The 13,143-nt window shown below is 43.5% G+C and overlaps 1 protein-coding gene across 2 annotated transcripts in view; it reads left to right on the forward strand.

The window, feature by feature from the left end:
• The first annotated feature begins 5,742 nt into the window (after positions 1 to 5,742).
• Positions 5,743 to 13,143, forward strand: part of KITLG (KIT ligand) — a 97,603-nt gene continuing 90,202 nt past the window's right edge. For both annotated transcript variants that reach the window (XM_040989630.1, XM_040989640.1), the window contains exon 1: positions 5,743 to 5,753. The gene's annotated coding sequence lies outside the window, so the exon portion shown is untranslated. The remainder of the gene's footprint in view (positions 5,754 to 13,143) is intronic.

The raw sequence follows: 13,143 nt of genomic DNA on the forward strand, positions 1-13,143 counted from the left end.
CTGAGGAATATGGAGATGATGTGTTTATCGCCCAAGGAAGGGATGCTAAAGTTTCTGTCCATGATAATTGCATACATTACCCGTCGGGCAAACAGGCATTCCCCAAGATGAGCCTAACTGGGATCCTAATGATCCTTTGGATGAATGGCGAAGGAAGCACTTTGTCACCTGTGCTATTGAGGGCTTAAGGAAGACAGGTTCCAAACCGCTTAATTACTTTAAGTTATCTCTAATTGATCAAGGACCACAGGAGAACCCCTCAGCCTTTCTAGAACGTTTAAGAGAGACCCTAAAGAAATACACTCCACTTGACCCTGACTCTGTGGAAGGGGAGACAATCTTGAGAGACAGATTTCTAATCCAGTCTGCTCCAGACATTAGGCGGAAACTCCAGAAGGTTGTAGTAGGGCCCGACAACTCCCTAGATAACCTCTTGAAAGTAGCCACTATGGTCTTTTATAACAGAGAGCAGGAGGGGACCCCAGGACCAGAGAAAGGGAATAGGAAGAAAGGTGAGCTCCTGGTAATGTCACAGTCTCAGTCAGACCCCCGGAGAGTTCCCTTGTGCTTTCGGTGCAAGACCAGAGGCCATCTTGCCAGGGATTGCCGGAGGAAGCCTCCAGGTCCATGTCCTATTTGCAAGGGAGACCACTGGAGGTTTGACTGTCCTCGGAGGTCTGAGACTCTGGGGCCAGTCACCTCTGGAAAGTCTTCCACACAGGACTGAAGGGGCCCAGGGCCTTCCTTGCAGGCTCCGGTGATGCATTCCATCAGCAACCAGGAGCCCCGGGTGGTTCTCACGGTGGAGGGAAATCTCATAGATTTCCTCTTGGATACCGGAGCCACATTCTCCGTCCTTCCATCTGGCCTGGGGGGCCCCCTCTCTTCTCAAACTGTGACCGTAAGGGTGTGTCGGGAATTCCCCAAGTAAGGCGCTTTACTAAATCTTTGAGCTGTGTCTGGAATGATCTGATGTTCACTCATTCCTTCCTGATTATACCAGAGAGTCCTGCACCCCTACTAGGTAGGGATCTTCTAGCTCAGATGAAGACTACAGTACTTATAGGGCCAGGAGAGACATTATGCCTTCCTCTAGTAGAGACAGAAATTAATCCAGAAGTTTGGAGTGTACAAGGGAAAATTGGTCGAGCTCTAACTGCACAGCCTGTTCAGATTCACCTTAAAGATGCATCTTCCTTTCCAAATCAGCGACAGTATCCCTTAAAGCCTGAGACATGGAAAGGATTGATAGCCATAGTAAGCAATCTCCGGGAACAGGGACTTCTGAAGCCCTGCAATAGTCCCTGCAACACTCCTATCCTAGGGGTTCAGAAGGCAAGTGGAGAATGGAGACTAGTACAGGACCTTCGTCTCATTAATGAAGCTGTAGTGCCCTTACATCCAGTGGTCCCTAATCCTTATACTTTACTCTCACAGATCCCAGAGGGGACAGCTTGGTTTACAGTGCTAGACCTTAAGGATGCTTTCTTTTGTATCCCTCTCCACCCTGAGTCTCAATTTCTGTTTGCTTTTGAGGACCCCCACACCCAGTCCTCACAATTAACATGGAATGTCCTCCCACAGGGTTTCCGAGACAGCCCTTATCTTTTTGGACAAGCTTTGTCCAGAGACTTACTAGAATTTTCTTATCCCCAGATAGTTGTCCTACAATATGTAGATGACCCCCTCCTTTGCGCCCAGACGGAGGAAGACTCCCAGAAAGGGACTGTAGCTCTCCTTAACTTCTTAGCTGAGCGAGGCCATAAAGTCTCAAAGTCTAAGGCCCAACTGTGCCAGCCTTCTGTAAAATATTTGGGTCTGACTATATCTGAGGGAAAGCGGGAACTAGGAGAGGACAGAATCAAGCCTATAGTAAACTTTCCTCTCCCCACAACCCTCAAACAACTAAGGGGTTTTCCAGGAGTGACTGGGTTTTGTCGGCTCTGGATACCAGGGTATGGAGAACTAGCTCGTCCCTTATACCAATTAATGAAGGATACACAGACGGCTGGAACTCATATTCTAATATGGACTCCAGAGTCTCAGAGGGCCTTTGCACAGTTAAAAGAGTCCCTTCTTAAGGCCCCTGCTCTGAGTCTCCCCACGGGCAAGATTTTTAACCTATATGTAACTGAGAGAAAAGGAATGGCATTAGGTGTCCTAACCCAGCTAAAAGGACCTGCTCAACAACCTATAGGATATCTCAGTAAGGAACTAGACTTAGTGGCAAAAGGGTGGCCAGCCTGTCTCCGGACTGTCGCCGCAACTGCCCTCTTAATACCTGAAGCTACTAAACTCACCTTGGGACAGGATCTGGTAGTATATTCACCCCATAATGTGACAGGATTACTGGCTTCAAAAGGAAATCTATGGCTAACAGATAATCGTCTTTTAAAGTATCAGACTTTACTGTTAGAGGGCCCAGCAGTTCAGATTAAAACCTGCTCATCTCTCAACCCCGCCACTTTCCTCCCAGAAGAGACAGGAACTCCTGAGCACGACTGTGAACAGGTAGTCCTACAGACGTATGCAGCCAGAGAGGACCTTAGGGAAACACCCCTGGAAAATCCAGACTGGGTTCTCTTTACAGATGGCAGTTCCTTTGTGGAACACGGAGTTCGCAGGGCTGGGTATGCAGTTGTTACCTTAGCAGAAACTATTGAGAGTTCACCGTTGCCCCCAGGTACTAGTGCCCAGCTAGCCGAGCTAATAGCCTTGACTCGGGCTTTAGAACTTAGTAAGGACAAGAGAGCCAATATATTTACTGATTCTAAATATGCCTATTTAGTCTTGCATGCACATGCTGCTATTTGGAGGGAAAGACATTTTCTCACAGCCAATGGGACTCAAATCAAGTACCATAAGGAAATAGATCGTTTACTGACCTCAGTGTTTCTTCCCTGTGAGGTAGCAGTTATACACTGTAAGGGACACCAGAAAGGAACAGATGATATAGCAGAGGGAAACAGATTGGCAGATTTGGCCGCTCGGGAAGCAGCGAGAAAGACTCTTTTTGAGGCAACAGAGGCTCCTTTAATCTGGGAAGGGATGCCACCTGAAATTCAGCCTCAGTATACACCTGAAGAAACTCAGTGGGCTCTTAGTCGAGGATATAGCCTTCAGCCTAACGGATGGCTCCAGTCGGAGGAGGGAAAGATTCATCTCCCTGCCTCAAGCCAATGGAAGGTTCTTAAAGCCCTTCATCAGGTTTTTCATCTAGGGCGAGATAAGACTTTACAGATGGCCCAACAGCTGTTTACTGGAAAGAACTTCCCCAAGACAGTCAAGCAGGTTTTAGGGGCCTGCGAATTGTGCCTCAGGAACAACCCTAAGAACTTTAAGCTCCCACTCTCTGGGATACAGAGAAGGGGAAGTTATCCAGGGGAAGACTGGCAATTAGACTTTACTCATATGCCCAAGGCCAGGAGTGTCCAATATCTACTAGTCTGCATGGACACCTTCACTGACTGGGTAGAGGCATTTCCCTGCAGGACTGAGAAGGCCACTGAAGTAATTAGAATTCTTCTCTCAGAAATCATTCCAAGATTTGGACTCCCAAAGAGTATACAGAGTGATAATGGACCTTCATTCAAGGCAGCTGTTACGCAGGGAGTGTCCAAGGCTTTGGGCATACAATACAATCTCCACTGTGCATGGCGTCCCCAGTCTTCAGGCAAGGTAGAAAAAACCAATGAGATCCTTAAACGCCATCTGAAGAAATTGTCTCAGGAGACTCATCTCCCGTGGGTAAATCTACTGCCTATGGCTTTAATTCACATCAGAAACACACCCACGAAACTAGGCCTGAGCCCCTTTGAGAAGTTATATGGGAGACCTTTTCTCACTAATGATCTAGTGACAGACCAGGAGACAATGGACCTTACTAGATCAGTGGTTCAATTGGCTAAATTTCAGCAAACTCTTCAGCAACTGCCTGAGAAATTATCTAGAACCATGGGAGTTCCTAAATTTAACCCAGGGGACCTAGTATTAATAAAGACCTTTCCCACTAACTCTCCCTCTCTCTCTGAGTCCTGGGAAGGCCCCTTCACTGTAATTTTGTCCACCCCTTCCGCTGTAAAGGTCTCGGGCCACGAAGCCTGGATTCATCACACCAGAGTCAAGGCCTGGAACTCTGAACCTCCAGCAGACCAGTCGGCGGAAGACATTCCTGAAATTGCCACCGATAAAAACTACTCCTGTGAACCTACCCAGGGACTCAGGCTGCTGTTTAAAAGAGCCTCACCTACAGATAAGTAATTTATGATGATCCAGCTCTCACCGATGCGGGGCAGTCCAGTGATGCTACTTGTAATGGCTTCATTACTATTACCTTTTGTCCCAAGTAACACTAAAATAGTCTCTGAGGTCACAGTGACAAGTCCACGCCCAAGTCTAACTGCTAGGGGCACAGACAGGGAGAATATACGAAATCATACAGTGGTTAATTCACTCGCAGCCACTGAAAATTTATGGACTCACCTAGCATTTAATGTACTAAACCAGACTTCCTTTTGTGTACGTGAAGGGACATCTCCGTCAGAAATCTTACAGCAGAACTTAATAGGTCTCGGTACCTCTTTTAAGAGCTTCACAAGAATAACTAACCAGAACATATCCTCTCTACCCGTAGCTAAGAGACCTTTATCTCATCCTATGCCATTGCTGCTTAGTATATATGGTGATTGTATATGCATCTCTTGTAACCAAACAAAAAGGCATAATTGCTCCTCCATAACTTCTGTAGATTATTCGACTGACGTGAGCATGCCGCAGGGCTGGAGCCTCCTCTGTGGCAACATGTCTTTTTCCATAATTCCTAAGTCATATACAGGCCTTTGCTCTGTAGGTCGGGTCGTGTCACTTCTAATCTCCCCAGTGACCGCATCTACACATTCCATACGCTCCAGGCGGTCATTATCCCCAGACTGTGATGATTCTTTAACTTTATATACCATAACTAGTACAGTATTTAAGGCTTTATTTTTTCCAGGTGCTGTGGTATCCACCCAGGAACAGATAGAAATAAATGAATTGGCTTGTATATTAGAAAAAACGGCCAATGCCACTGCTAGGGCCTTATCCTATCTTAATGATGAGATAAATGAGGTCCGTACGGGAGTCCTACAAAATCGGGCTGCCATTGACTACTTATTGCTAAAGAATCAAATAGGATGTGAGAAACTCCCAGGTATGTGCTGCTTTAATCTAACTGACAATTCTAATCTAGTAGAAAGGGAAATTGACAAGTTACATGAAGAAGTAAACAAGATACATCTGTCATCAAATGTTTTCCTTGGAAACTGGGAAAAATTCTCTGCACATTGGGAGTGGTATTCTTGGGTATCACCTTTTTTAAGCATAATAGGAATAATTGTTCTTTTACTCCTGTTTGGACCATGCATACTAAAATGCTTTACTCGTTTTGTGTTATCTAGAATCCAACAAGGGGCAGAAGTGTTCCAGGCACCTCTGGTGACTTCTACAACTTATTACCGGGGACCCTTAGACCGACCCCCAGAAGAATACCCAACTGCTGCCTTTGAACTACGCCCCCTGTCAGCAGGAAGCAGTTAAGAGCGGTCGTCGTCCCAATCCCCTAACAGCAGTTAGGGTCACTTCTTCTGGGGGGCGGAATGAGAGAGGAGTTAGAGTGGGTAGTAGGCAGTTAGGGTATTCTGGGTCTCTGAGTAAAAGAGAATTTCCCCACCATGTCTTGAACTCACCAGAGCACGTCTCTCCCAGGGACAGGGGTGCTATTAGCATATCAATCCCCCACCAGAAGTATCAGCCATTACCTCCGGCCACTGTGGGAGGGCCGCAGGCCGATCTCTTTATCATTGAAAAGAGAACAGGAAAAAGTAATACACATCTGCCTAAGGCCTGGAATGTCCCATGTCTGGCACCTCTCTGGTCTCTTGCCCCAAAACCAGATACCTGGGGACCAGGAAATTCCTTTGTCCTTAGAAACCCCCCCCTTCCGAAATAAAGCCTTAAAAGATCCCAACACTTCCCCTGCACGGGTCCTTTCTATCTCAAAACCCCCTCCCGTCGCTAGGACAGGAGTCTTCTTCTCTCAGCCTTTCTAATAAATCCTGCTTTAAAACTAAACTGTGTCCGCATGAAAATTCTTCTTTCCTGCGAGACAAGAATTTGAGGTTGCTCAGAGTCAAAAATCCTGCAACAAAACTAATGTATATCACTGTAAATATTAAAAGAAAAAAATAAGAAAGGAAAGAGGAGGGAGGGTGGAACCATGGACCAAAGGGTAGGTAGGGTGAGAAAGGTCCATTATGCTCTTAAATCTGCATAAATGAAATTTGTTCACATTATATTGATAACATTTTTAAAGGAGCAAAAAAGAAATACTCCCCAAAACATAGTACAATAAAATGTATTGATTTGGGGAGGTGATCTTAGGAAACTTAAATCCTTTTTATTTCTGAAAAATAGCACAACTTTTTATACTTTGCCACTTTCAGGGGTCTCAAATCAGATGAAAGTCCAGAACAGAAAGTGGCTCAAATCCTCTTCAGTTAGCACAAGTTCTCTCTGTTCCTCTCTTGATGTTACAGAGAATTTATCTTTTGTACCTCAAAAAAAAAAAAAAAAGACAGAAAGAAAAACTGAGACAATAACACAAGGCTCTCAACACACCCTGAACTCCTGAGAGGAGCGCATGTGTTGACTGCTTGCTTCTCATTCTTGGTTTGTCTCATCAGGGGTTTTCAAAGGATACACCAGACTTCCAGCATAGCAATTACGTGGTACAAGAAGAAAACATTAGGACCAAACTCAGTAATTCAGATTCCAGTGCTGACTCCCCTGCTTACAACCACATCATGTCTGGTAAATATCACTCAACTTCTCTGAATCTCAGCCTCCTTTTCTGCAAAATGGGCTTCTGAAAGGCTGGTGTAATGTCTCAACAAGCTAATCATCCACCTTGAAGCACCCACATCTTATGTGGGCACCAGTTCCTGTCCCAGCTGCTCTACTTATGATCCAGCTCCCTGCCTGGGGCCTGGGAAAACAGGAGAGGTGGGTCCAGTGCCTCGGGACCCTGCACCTGAGCGGGAGACCGAGAAGAAGCTCCTGACTCAGGCTTGCCTCAGCTCCCACTACTATGGCCAGTTGGGGACTGAACAACTAGATGGGAGATCTTTCTGTCAGTATCTCCTTCTCTCTATAACATTGCCCTTCCAATAAGGAAAAAAAAAAAAAAAAACCTCTTTAAAGGAAGAGAGGGGTGGGCTGGGGCTTGTGAGGTTTTGTGTCCTGCCCCATCAGCATGTGACTGGTTTTTTGTAAATATGAGAGGACACTACCGGAAGATCAGGTACTATTGCTGTATACTGTTTGTGTGGTATGTGTTCATTTCTATAAAACTGAATATTGAGCAATATTTCATTTAATAAACAGTTGTAAAATGCCAACAATAGATTTTGTATGAGTTTAGTAATGCATTTAGAATGTTTACTGAATGCCCTCTATATACCATTTATAAGAAATAAATACAGGGCCCGGCGCGGTGGCGCAAGTGGTTAAGGTCCTCGCCTTGCACGCCCAGGATCCCATATGGGTGCCGGTTCTAATCCCGGCAGCCCCGCTTCCCTTCCAGCTCCCTGCCCGGGAAAGCAGTTGAGGATGGCCCAAAGCTTTGGGACCCTGCACCCGCGTGGGAGACCCGGAAGAGGCTCCTGGCTTAGGATCGGCATAGCATCGACCATTGCGCTCACTTGGGGAGTGAATCATCGGACGGAAGACCTTCCTCTCTGTCTCTCCTCTCTGTATATCCGCCTTTCCAATAAAAAAAAAAATAAATCTTTAAAAAAACAAAAGAAATAAATACAGTGATAGTTAATTTTTTTTAATTTATTTTTTTATTCGAAAGTCAGATATAAGTCAGATAAACAGAGAGGTGGAGAGACAGAGAGACAGAGCTTCCATCCATTGATTCATTTCCCGCAACAGCCAGAACTGAGCCAATCTGAAGCCAGGAGCCCGCCGAAGCCTCTGCTGAGTCTCCCACATGAGTGCAGGGTCCCAAGGCTTTAGGCTGTCCTTGACTGCTTTCCCAGTCTACAAGCAGGGAGCTGGATGGGAAGCGGGGCCACCAGGATTAGAACTGGCACCCATATGGGATCCTGGCACATGCAAGGGGAGGACTTTAGCCACTAGGCTTCCATGCCTGGCCCAGGTAGTTAATCTTTAAAATGACTTGATAACCCTGCTATATAGTCAAGATTGTCCTCATTGGAGAGAACAAACCCACAGGACTATCAGTTCAGTATGTTTTGTATTCCTTTTGCATGAAAGTTCTAAACTGTAGCCAGGAATATTATTCTCATTTTACAAATGGAAATGATATTCCTCAGGCTCAGAAATTGAGATTCCCAAAGTCAACTAGGGTTGGTAACAAATGCAGTTTCCTCCAGTCCACGTCCTCCATCAATGCTCCCATTAACCTCACCCTCACACACACACCATCCAGCACTGCTCTGAGACAGCTCCTGGGAATTCTCTTTAATCTGTAGGGAAACTGAGGTTGAATAAGTTAATAGCAGCTGCTCTAACTGTTCCAGGCACTAAGAGCAGGTGCCAGGATTGCAGTCAGAACTGCTGAAACCAAGCTGCTGTCTCCTCTACAAGAGCATAAAAAGATCTATGCCAAACAATTGAACCATGCCTCCTCCATATAAACAGATGTAAAATAAATCATTTTGCATTTTATAACTTTCATGTTCATTTCCTCTTCCTCACTAAGAAAACCTTTATCAATTCTTTCATCTGTTTTAATTGATTTCCAAAATTTTCTTTCCAGAGAAGAAGCATTATATTTTCAATTTTTTTTTCTTTTCTTTTTTCTTCCTTTAGCCAGCCATACTTCCATTGCTAAAAGGTCAAGGATTATCTACCTTAACAATGTCAGGTCTTTGATAAATTTGATTTAGGAAGACAGCTGCAGCATAAGGATGAATTGACAAGAACTCTTTATTGAAGTTCAAATAGAAAAACTGTACCACTGCAGAAATTCAAGATTGTAGCCAACCTCTTTGTTCACAATGTCCTATGGTGTGGTTGTTCTTTCGTGAACCGTCTCCCTAGGAATCCTTATTTCTTCAAATACCTCCTTTAGGTTCACTGTTGGGGCTTTCATACCTTGTTTCTGCTCAACACAAACTTTCAGTTTCCCTTTTTCTAGTTAGCACCATTGGAAACCAGATGAAGGCAGCTTCTCGCTTTGTGCTGAGAGTTGATCAAGATAAACCGACAAACACAAAGGTTACAGGGATGATATTGTACAGACTATGCTGAGGTCAGGTAACCAGAAACCCAATCACAGGGATTAAGAAAAAAATCAGCACAGATAATCTTCAGCTTCCAATGTTTGCCCAAAAAAGGCTCAGTGCAAGCCTACTTCCTTTGCTCTACATAAAAGAACCTTGTTTCATTTTAGAGCCCTGCATTTTCATGAAATCAGCCATTTGAATCAAAGCCCTTTAAGGATGTCTACCCACTGAGATCTGCTTTGAAAGGTGTCTAATTATCTTGTGATCCCAGGAGCTGCCCGGTAAGCTGTAGGCCTTCGCAAGTTACTTTTTACCTTTCAACATAAGGAAACTGCAATGTAAATACTATTAAGTTATCAGAAAATATTTCACTCATAGCTTAGCCCATAAACATTCCTACTTAACAACAAAGAGTTATTAGGGGATCTACAAAGTAAAATAGCAAGGTTAGAAGGATTGACGTAGTGTCATTTAAACACGGGTTGGATCCAAAATCGGCCACCATTGACCTTGAGTACTCCCTTAACTACTGTGTGGCTCAGTTTAGTTTCACCAAACCAAAGAGTGAAACAACTGTCCACAGTGCATGGTATAATAGATTACTGTGAAGATTAAAGAATATATATAATATACCTAGTGTTGGCTGAGGCAGCAAATATGAGTCCATTTAATAACAACGCTTGGGTTCTTTATGGTATATATGTGACTCCCACATCTTTTTGAAAGTAAATTGCAGAAAAAATTCTCCCATAGACATCACCAATAGGAAATGGCAAGCCAACACAAATCAGGTGTGAAACAGTCTTTAAATTTGTATTAAATTATAGCTCTTGTAAAGTGCTCTCTTTAGCATGAAATATTCACTCAAGACAAACAACACTAGAAATTCTCACACATCATAAGTTGGACTCACACTGTCAGAGTTTAAAACCCTAGTTCAAAGTTTTAAGGCTCCTTGACTTCTTATACTCTGCTCATGTTGGTGCATCTAAAAATATTTCAGCCAGTAAATACATCCCTTTAATTATCATTGAGAGTTCTCTTCTATTCTAGTCAAAACCCACTATTTTCAGGGCCAGCACCATGGTGTAACAGGCATAGCCTCTTCCCTGGTGCCAGTATCCCATCTGGATGTTAGTTGGAGTCCTACTGCTTCACTTTGGATCCAACTCCCTGCTAATGTGCTAGGAAAGCAGCACAAGATGAGTCAAGTCCTTGGACCTCTACACCCACATGGGAGACCTGGAAAGAGCTTCCAGCTCCCAACTACAGACCAGCACAGCTCTGGCTGCTAGGACCATAGAGGGGTAAGACCTTTCTCATTATCTTCCCTTCTTTCTCTCTGCAACTTTATCTTTCCAAGTTAAAAAAAATCTATTTTTTTCTCTTAAATGACAATTTTCTAGATGTACCATTTATAACCATCATTTAGCATTCTTATTTGTAACATTTTTCTACACTCTATGGATAAAGTATGAGTGGATAGCATACATTTTGGTTATGGATTTCTTGCATTACTACCCTAGCTTAGTTAAGAAACCTTGCTGACCACCCACAGACAGAAGTACATGAATATTTACATAACGCTTATAGCATCCACTCAGCACACATATAAGATCATATTACATACTTCAAGATAAGTGACAGAAAATTACTAAGGGACACAACAAAACATCATAAAAACAAGCCATTCAACTTTAAAATACATTCTTCATAATAAACAAAAAAGTAAGTTCAAAAATCAATTGTTAATACAATAATCACCTTATTTTCATCTACTGTCTCACCTTGACTGTCATTTACAATACAAGAAAGCTGGTGGCGGGATCTGCTGTGAGAGCCTCTGTACCGTGGTGAGACCGGCATGAAAGGAGCTAGAATCAAGAAATAAGTGGGTGGGGATGGGGTGCGTATGTGGCTAACAGTGAGATTTTACCAGCCATTAGAAGTTTAGGTCTGTAAATTTCCAAAGCCCTCTGGAGTATGAAGTTGAACACTGGTCAAGATCACTCTAACCTCTAAAGATGGGGTCATGGCAAACAGTTTCTCTGGCGAGGAGAAGACAGACAGTGTGGTACATTGTCTTTTATCCAAGCCTGATAAGTGGTCTGATGGCATTGAAGGGAGACACGAGAATTCTGCTACTTGTCTGAACAAGTTGTACCTCCAACTAAAAAAGATACCCACATTGTCTATTTCCAAGGGTGGAACCCATGATAGAAAAATCAGTCTATTCTCTAGTTGTCTTAATGGCAAAACTAGATCTTATGCCCCATCATCCCACCCCATGAAAAAAGAAGAAAATCCCAGATGTGTGAAAGCTTTCCGTGACATTCTCTGATTATAACTTTATAGGAGGTAACCATTGCATTATACTTGTGAAAGAAACTTTCAAAATGACTCATGTTTTGGCACTAATACTCTTTATTAGTTGTGGAAGCTGCATTTTACCGAACTCTTTATCCACATAGAAATCGGTACTTTCAGGGCAGATTTTGTGTGCTGTAAGCTACAACCTTGGATATTTGCAACTCAAATCAGATGCTGTTGCAGACCCTGCCTCCGTGTCTCCAATCCCACCCTGAGAAGGAGCAAATGATGTCTGCAGTGCTCGGATTGTGGCCACCATGCGCAGACAGACAGGCTTGGGCGTGACCAAGCCAGGCTACCAGGCGACTTCAGGGAGAGAATCAGCACGAGGGAGACCTCTTTTCCTCCCCCTCTCCTTTTTTCCTCTCCCTGTCGCTCTGCCTTTGAAGCACATGACAACAAATAAACATTAAAAAGCATGTATTTTAAAAACTCAAACCAGAAAGCTGTGTTCATGAATTAACTCAGCTTCAGATTCTCTAAGGAATGGAAAGAAAAAGAATTGTATAAATTAATCAAATTATATTCCCAAGATAAATTTTGAGTGAAAAAATTATCAAGTTCAAAATTTTTAATTTTAATAGATTGATTAATTAATTTCATTATTCCATGATACAGTTGTATAAGCTCCGGAACCGTGCTTCCTCTCTCCCCAAATCCCTGCCGCTTTGCCCCACTAATGTTCCCCATGTCATTAAAACAGTATAGTCCTTCACAATCAGTCATTAGTCCTTCATGCTGCTATCTGAGTGTATCCTGGTGTTGTAGGCATGGACAACGGCACAAAGTCCAACATCCTATTGTCAAGACACATTCAACAGTTTCATTAGGAATCTATCATTGATTTGGAAGTAGAGATGCACACTGCATTGTGTCTTCACATCTATATGTGATTGTCTACTACACAGTTCCTATACATTCTGTTAAATAAGAAGCCATTAAACAAAATCAACAGGGCCTGGCACAGTAGCCTAGTGGTTAAAGTTCTTGCATTGCGTGTGCCAGGATCCCATATGGACCCAGGTTCTAGTCCCAGCAGCTGTGCTGCCCATCCAGCTCTCTGTTTGTGGCCTGGGAAAGCAGTCAAGGATGGCCCAAGGCCTTGTGACCCTGTACCTGTATGGGACATGCAGAAGTTCCTGGCTCCTGGTTTCAGATCGGCTCAGCTCTGGCCATTGTGGCCGCTTAGGGAGTGAATTAGCAGACAGAAGATCTTTCTCTCCCCCTCTATTCTGTGTATCTGAATTTCCAATAAAAAAATAAACATTTTTTTTAATCTACAGGGAAAAAATACAAACTTTACAACAACATGAAGTTAAATAACACTTCTGAATGCATTGCCGAAGGAATGAAAAAGAAGGTGTGGATGTGGGAACAAAGGCACACTCCTTCACTGCCACTACGTTAGTCAGTGTGGAGAGTGCTAATTGAAAACTGACTTGCCAGATGTCACAGTGATAACGCTTCTGGGAATATATAC

The sequence above is a fragment of the Ochotona curzoniae genome, unplaced genomic scaffold, assembly GCF_017591425.1.
Source record: "Ochotona curzoniae isolate NIBS_2020 unplaced genomic scaffold, NIBS_Ocur_1.0 contig_1014, whole genome shotgun sequence".
In the NCBI taxonomy this organism is placed as follows: Eukaryota; Metazoa; Chordata; class Mammalia; order Lagomorpha; family Ochotonidae; genus Ochotona; species Ochotona curzoniae.